This window comes from Lactuca virosa, chromosome 4 (genome assembly GCF_052849685.1).
Source record: "Lactuca virosa cultivar CGN04683 chromosome 4, Lactuca_virosa_CGN04683_v6, whole genome shotgun sequence".
NCBI classification, from domain to species: Eukaryota; Viridiplantae; Streptophyta; class Magnoliopsida; order Asterales; family Asteraceae; genus Lactuca; species Lactuca virosa.
The window spans coordinates 178,064,022-178,072,397 of NC_136429.1; positions in this window are offsets into that span (position 1 = coordinate 178,064,022).

The window sequence follows — 8,376 nt, forward strand, 5'->3', positions numbered from 1 at the left end:
GTTGTCAGGGGCTTCTACTCGTCGAGTGTATGAACCTACTCGACGAGTAGGATGAATTTCTTCATGGACTCGGCGAGTCCATTAGTGGACTCGGCGAGTCCAGGGCCCAGGAAGCCAGAATTTTCGATTTTTAAGCTATTTCAGCATGTATAACTTGAAAACAAGCCTAGGCTCTGATACCACTGTTGGGTTTTGAGCATTCTAACACTCCTAAGGTGTTCATGCAACCCTAAATACCTTGGATCTATGTTTTCACTAATTATACATGCAATGGTGTTTCCAAGGTATTAAAATTATAACTAGCATACAATTATCATATACCACACAAGAATCTAGTTAAGATAACACACCTTATGGTGGAGATTGAAGTCTTGATGTATCTAGCCTTAAGAGCTTAGCCCCAATAGTGTGGAAGCCTCAAGTGGAATCACAACACATCATGGACAAAGGAGGAACTTGAGAGAGAATCTCCATGCACCCAAAACCACCATGAACTCCAAGAATACACTTGTGTCGATTTTGGGCAAAGAAGTATGTATTTATATGTGGGATTTCTAGGGTCATGGATATAACCCAAATGCATACCCATGGGTCTTATGATGCATGGTTCATGTGGCCCAACTCTTTATGTATCCATACATAAACTTGGTCCAACATGGATCATAAGCCGAACACACATGAATATAACTAATTAACATAATTAGTCCCCATAGATTTAATTAGTCTCTTTTTTATCACTAAATGAATTCCAAATTAATTCTTGATCAATACTAATTAAAACCATATGATTCCATATTAATATATTAGTACTTTTAATATATTAATAAATCATATATAACCTTCTCTTAAGAGTCCATCCTAACAAATTGTCCTGATGATATGCAACGCAAATGGACCATTCTACTCTAGGGTCAAGTACATACCAATAATAGTTATGGGCTTAGACATCTAATCCAACACAAATGACATAAAGCAAGGAACTTGGACATTTACAATGTTCCAGAGATAATATGAGGTGATGATATTGTAGATTCCTTGCAAGCTCCACCAAATGATCACCTTCTTCTTCTTCTTCTTCTTCTTCTTCTTCTTCTTCTCCAAGCCAAGGAATCTACCAAAAATACCAAGAATCAAGCAATGGATAAAGGTTAGGGTTTTCTGAGGTGAAAAGGGGGATTGGAAGCTGATAATGAACCCTAAAATGGGTTTAGAGGGGCTTAAATACAAAGGGAACCCTAAAATAGTCATGGGCTTGGGCCTGATCAAATGACACATTATGGCCTTCCTTGGCCATGTCGTGGTCGCCTAAAAATACGCAATCTGCTTAACCATTTCCACGTTGTGGCATACTAGCACCACGTCGTGGCACAGGGTCTCTTCCAAAATTTCATCTTCAACCCTTGATAATCGCAAGCTTAACCAATATGGAAGACGGGTGTTATAGTGCTTGAATACCCAGGGCGTGGTGTCGGATCCTCGAAAGCTAGGGGACCACTCGGTAAGTGAGAAGGCTTGAAAATCGAGAGGAAAGGGGAAGTGGAGGTGAGTAGAATCGTCTGGCGGGCCTTTCTATTTATAGAAGGTTTTGAAGTGTGTTTGCGTGTGTCGTGGGTGTGGCTTCATCAGGAGGGGATCTGCCACACGTCTTCCTTACATTGTGCCACGTCATACGTATCCTGACAGATCTAGACATTAGAAACGTGTGTCGCGCTTGACATTTGGTTGTGTACGCGAAACGAGAAATTCATTTTTTAAATTTCGTATCCCCTACATACGAGCTCCGTTTGCGACGTTTCTGATGGGTTTTACATGCAGTAACGCAGAAAAATCCTTATACCTATAAGGGTACATGCAACCTATTTGATCTATTCATAACACTATTTTCATTCCACCAATATTTTAATTGTCATCGTATAATAGTCATAACACTATTGAAGTAACATTCTATTGAACAACAAGAACCCGATAACCCTAGCTAATTTAAAAATTCATAGAAGAAGATTACATACCTTTTGATTGTTGTAGTAAAAAATCAAGCAATCCTTCTTGAAAAACTCTTGGAAGCTAGCACCAGAAATCTCGTACCTCTGATGGTTCACACCCAAACCCTAGCAACTAGGGAACTTGAAGAGAAGAGAGGGGAAGGACGGAATTTCGGATATACTCTTAACTATTGGAGTGGCCGAAATTTATACGATAATGGACCCTATTTATAGCTGATAGGAAAACCCTAGATAATCATTACTTGATTAAAAAATAATAATATCTTAAATCAGGTAATTATCTGGTTTCCTAATTATCTCCAAAGGATACTCTAGAACCCTAAGGAAGCCTCTAATTTTTGGCCTACCTTGGATTATTCTAGAATCCCTCTCTTGTTCAACTATTGAACAATTATAGCTTTTGTCCTTCCACTTTTAATTAATCCAATTAATTCCAATTAATTTATGATTAATTCTTAATTAAATAATACCATTTCTAATTAATATATTATTCTCATAACACATTAATAATTTCATTTATTGCTATTTATTAATCATATAATAAATCAATAAATCAGTCTCTCTTTCTAAAAGTCATCTTATTCAATTATCAAGTTTGGGGTAACCCAAAATGACTTTTTTAATAATTCAAGTATATACCAATTTAGTTATTGGCTTAGACACCTAATCCAACAGTCTCCCATTTGGATAAGTCTATAACTACAATTGTCGATACAACTTCTAAATTATCAGCAAAGGGTGCTTCCAAAAGCATCTTCAGTCTTTGATCTGATCAGACATTAGTCTTAAGATAAGTGATCAAATAGTCCTTCATTCTACAAGATATCGTATGAACACGAGACATAGATTAGAATCAATCTCATTGTCCAAAATTATGTTTCCCGATTTACTGGTTTGTGATGACCTCATAAGACTTCTAATTGAACACATCAATTTAGTCTTGGCTTGGCCCAGCACTATAAGTCAACACCAAATCACCGAGAGGCCCAAAGATATCACTTTTCATGTTAGGGCAAAAGGAACGAATAAACTTTGACTCATATGCTTGTATCCTTTACTCACAAAATCATACATGACACTACGTTTTATAAAACTGATGCGTTTTCACAATACCAATGTACAACCAACTTGTAAATTACAACTCATATATCTCCATTTTAAGAATATAAGATATTATCCTCTCAGAATTACCCATGATATAATCCATGAAGTAATTCTATGAGTGTGGGTTTATCCAATACTCAAATCTCCATTTCCTAAGTACCCATGAACGTTGTAGCAACACAATTGCTATGTCTAAACTCCTTAGACAATCTACAATCCAATTCATGGCAGTCTTCATTCACTACTTACTTCCTAAAGTATGAGCGACTATGGAATTTTGAATAATCAAATTATTTAGGAAGTAAAACATGCAAAATGAAACACAAGAATAAATAATTGACAAAGACAATAAACAAACTCATAAATAGTCTTTATTATTTAATCACCAAAATCATTTATATTTATTATGTTACAAGTTTCAAACTAATCATCTCACTACCAAAACTAATGTCATCTCTCAAACTAATGCTCCTAGCATGTTGACTATGTTTAACCCTACTCAGAGACTTTATGAGAGGATCTGCAGGATTGTCTTCTGACGAAACTCTCTTTACTATGAGATGACCTTCTTCAACTATATGTCTGATATAATGGTACATACTGTCGATATGTCTTGATTTACCATGATCTCTCGGTTCATTCGTCAAAGCACCTGCTCCTTCATTATCACACAAAAGTTCCATTGGCTCCTGAATGGGCGGAACTATTCTGAGATCTTTGATGAAATTCTTCAGCCAAGCCGTTTCCTTTGATGCTTCACTCGCTGTAATGTACTCTGATTCACAAGTAGAATCAGCCACCGTGTCCTTCTTGGAACTTTTCCAATTGACTGCTCCTCCATTTAACACAAACACCCAGCCAGATTGAGAACGAAGATTATCTCTATCTGTTTGAAATCTAGCGTCACTATACCCACTTACTCTCAATGTATCACTGCCACCAAGGACTAGAATCAGATCCTTTATCATTTGCGGATACTTGAGAATATTCATTACTGTTGTCCAATGAGCTCTACCAAGATTTCCCTGAAAGCGACTGACCATGATTAAAGCAAATAACACATCAGGGCGAGTACATGCCATAGCGTACATGACCGATCCTACAGCCGAAGCATATGGGACTCGACTCATTTTTGATATCTATTCATCTGTACTAGGGCTTTGAGTCTAACTCAACTTGGCATTACTCTGAATAGATAGCTCTCCTTTCTTGCAATTTTCCATACAAAATCGTTTTAGTACCTTATCCAAGTATGTACTTTAACTAAGACCAATTAGTCTTTTCTTTCTATCCCTTAAGATTCTTATCCCAAAAATATAGGCTGTCTCTCCTAGTTCCTTCATAGGAAAACACTTTCCAAGCCATGACTTTACTTCTTGCAAAGTTGGAATGTTGTTTCCTATAAGGAGTATGTCATCAACATACAATACTAGAAAAGTTACTATACTCCCACTAGCCTTGACATACACACAAGACTCATATCCACTCCTAGAGAAACCAAATTCTTTGACTTTCTCATGGAAGAAAAGATTCCAGCTACGAGACGCTTGTTTTAATCCATAAATTCTCAAACTTACACACTTTATTAGGAAACTTTGCATCTACAAAACCCTCTGGATGACTCATGTAAACATCCTCAGCCATCTTCCCATTAAGGAAAGCGGTTTTGACATCCATCTTCCATATTTCATAAACATGAAAAGCAGCTATGGAAAGCATTATTCTAATAGACTTTATCTTGGCCACTGGTGAGAAGGTCTCATCATAGTCAATCCCTGGGGTTTGAGTAAAGCCCTTCGCAACCAGAAATTCCTTGAAGGTGTGTACCTTTCCATCCATGTCCGTCTTCTTTTTGAAGATCCATTTGCAACCAACTGTCTTTCGACTAGGTTCTTGACCAACCCAATTCCGAACATGGTTATCATACATGGAATTGATCTCACTATCCATTGCCTCTTTCCACTTGGTAGATTTAGGGTCTGCCATTGCTTCCTTGTAGTCAGCTTGCTCATCTAAATTTACCAATGTACGATCACTGAAAAACGTGTCACCCTCTGTAGTTATATGTAAACCATAGAACTCAGGTGGCATGCTAACTCTACTAGACCGGCGAATGGGTAATGATTTATCAATGAGTTCAATAGGAGTCTCATCCTCTGGTTGAGCGATATTATCTTCTAAGGTACCTTCATTGGTTGACTCTTGAGGTCAATTGTACTCCTACTGTCCTCTTTTCATATGAGCTCTCTCTCGAGAAAGACTCTCATTCATGCTACACAGACCACATTCTCACTAGGTATGTAGAACAAATATCCAAAAGACTTATGTGGGTAGCCAATGAAAATACATCTCTCACTTCTAGGTTCTAGCTTGTCATGAGTCTCTCGTCTAACGAAAGCTTCACAACCCCAAACATTGATATGTGCTAAGGAGGGAACTTTCCCTGTCCACATCTCGTGAGGTCTTTTGGCAACCTTCTTGGTAGGGACAAGATTAAGGATATAAGTGGCTGTCTCTAAGGCATACCCCCAAAAAGAAATAAGAAGAGAAGCTTGACTCGTCATGGAACGAACGATGTATAACATGGTCTGATTACGCCTCTAATCTACACCATTAAGTTGTAGTATCCTATGAGGAGTCAATTGTGAAACAATTCCACATTCCTTGAGATATTTGTGGAACATGATACTAAGATAATCTTCGTCTTTGTTAGATCAGAGCATCTTTATCTACTATAATTATTTGTAAATGTCAAATAAAATCAATTAGCAACCCTTGTGGTGGATCTGAAGGGCCCACACAAATTTTTGTGTATGAGATCCAACAAACCCTCACCTCTTTCACAAGATCCAGTGAAATGTGATTTTGTCATCTTCCCCAAAAGACAAGATTCACATTCATCATCTGGCCTTAAGTCAAATGATTCCAGCACTCCATCCTTTTAGAGTTGGTCAATGTGTTTCTTGTTAATGTTCCCAAGACGAAAATGCCACAAGCATGCCATGTCTAGACCATTAGACGAATCAATATGAAATACACTATTACCTAAGCTATCAACACAAATCACAGTTTCATACACACCATTACAAGGTAAAGCTTCAAACATAAAAATGCCATTTTTATAAACCAAAATCGATCCATTCATGTCATTAAATAGATATCAAAAACCTTGTCTAAAAAGTGCATGAAAAGAAATAATGTTTCGCGTCATTTTTTACGAATAGCAACAATTAATTAAATCTAATCTAACATAACTACAAAGCATAAGACCATATGTTCCAATCTTGATAACAAGATAAGACTCATCCTTCCATGCTACACCTCTTCACTTTCTCTCAGTCTCTGCAAAATCAGAACAAATGTGAAAACCACATCCTGTATCAAGGACCCAAGAACGAGTAGGTCATGAGTTATTAGTTTGAATAGTGTAAATACCTGCCAATGATAGATTCACTTTGTCATCCTTGATGTCTTGCAACTACTTGGGGCGGCTTCCTTTCTAATGGCCCTTATCATTGCAATAAAAGCAAATGGCCTCTTTGGGATCACTAACAGAAGGAATATCAGAACTGGGCTTTGCTTTTTGGCCATTGCTAAATGAACCAACATGGGCATTTCCCTTCCAGTTTTTCTTGGAAGCAACTTTCCTTTTCTTTCCTTTCTTTTGCCTAATGGAAAGGACAGACGCATTACTAGAGTTAGGAGTTTGATTCCTCTTCAGTCCTGACTCAGCTGTTCGCAACAGGTTGTAGATTTGGGGCAACGTGGTCTCTGTGTTGTTCAAATGATAAGCTAGAATGAACTGATCATAACAAGGAGGAAAGGAGTTAAGGACCATGTCAAAGGCTAACTCCTCATCGAAATTCACATTAAGCCTTTCTAGGCGATCCACATATCTTTGCATTCTTTGCATGTGGTTGCAGATAGACTCTCCTTCCTTTAATTTGCAAGCCAAAAGGGCTTTCGCGACGTCATATTTTTCTTGACGAGCTCTCTTCTGAAACTTTTCCATAAGATCCAAGTTCATCTCGTATGGACAGTAGTCCTCATAGAACTTTTGAAACTCAGGAATCATGGTGGCAACCATGATGCAAGCAACCTTAGTCGTGTCGTTATAGTGTTTCTTGTAGGAGGCTATTTCTTCAGGAGTAGCAGTGGTATCATCGATCTCAATGCGTTATTTCTCAAGGACATACTCTTTGCTCTCGTATCAAAGATCCATCTTGATGTTGCGCATCCAATCATTGTAGTTGGTGCCATCCAATGTCACCTTGGATACGATCGAGAGAAGCGAGAAGTTGTGGGTAGAGTTTTGAGAAGCAGAAGCATCACCAATAGTAGCCATCTATAGAGAAAAAGAAGTTTTAGTTAGATGATATAAATCCATAATATTTTAACCCATAATTAATATTTAAGGCTAGGATCCATATAACATTTCACAATTAAGAAGAGGGATGCCATTATCTTACTGCGAATTTATAAAAGGTAGGTAAAATCAAATCACCAATTTCGAACTATGAAATTCCTAGATCTTTTGAGATTCATTGAATCTTATCAATGGCATGTTTAATCTCAAATTATTCTCATCTATTTGTGACTGGGATGCCGAGGATCACAAAAAAGATATGAATAACCATACAAATATGTTTGGCACTCTCGATGTCATTTATCATCTCTACTTAATGTGTCAGTTAACCACACGCGCTCCTTTAACAATGATAATTTTCGAGATGCCCATTATTACTCTTTATAGTCACTATTAGTGTGACGGTTAACCACACACGCTCCATTAACTACATATAAAGTATAATGTGCAATTTTATGGATTAGCATACTTTTCACGTTTTTCTTAAAGTAACTAATAGTGCGATTTTTCAAAAATAATTTAGTTACTTTATATGATTATACTTATTAATGAGATTATGTCTTATCAAATCCGATCGGCTAACGACCCTCCACCATACAAGAGAGCGGTGGGTAAGAGTAGATTCCTAATGGCGTTCATTTTATAGGCCGCTTCCTTAAACTCCCTTTATAGTATGGCTTCGTGAATGAGGCATACTAGCGATTTGATCGACTTTTCTTATACATATAGTATATTAAAACTTTTAATTTTACATATAGTATAAGGTGTATTTTAAAACTTTTCTAAAATACCATGTTTAATTTTAAATTTTCGAAATTAATAATAAAATTAATATAATTTAAAAATAAACCTATTTTGATTTAGTGTTTATCTTTTAATTAACAATTAATTAAATTAATTAAA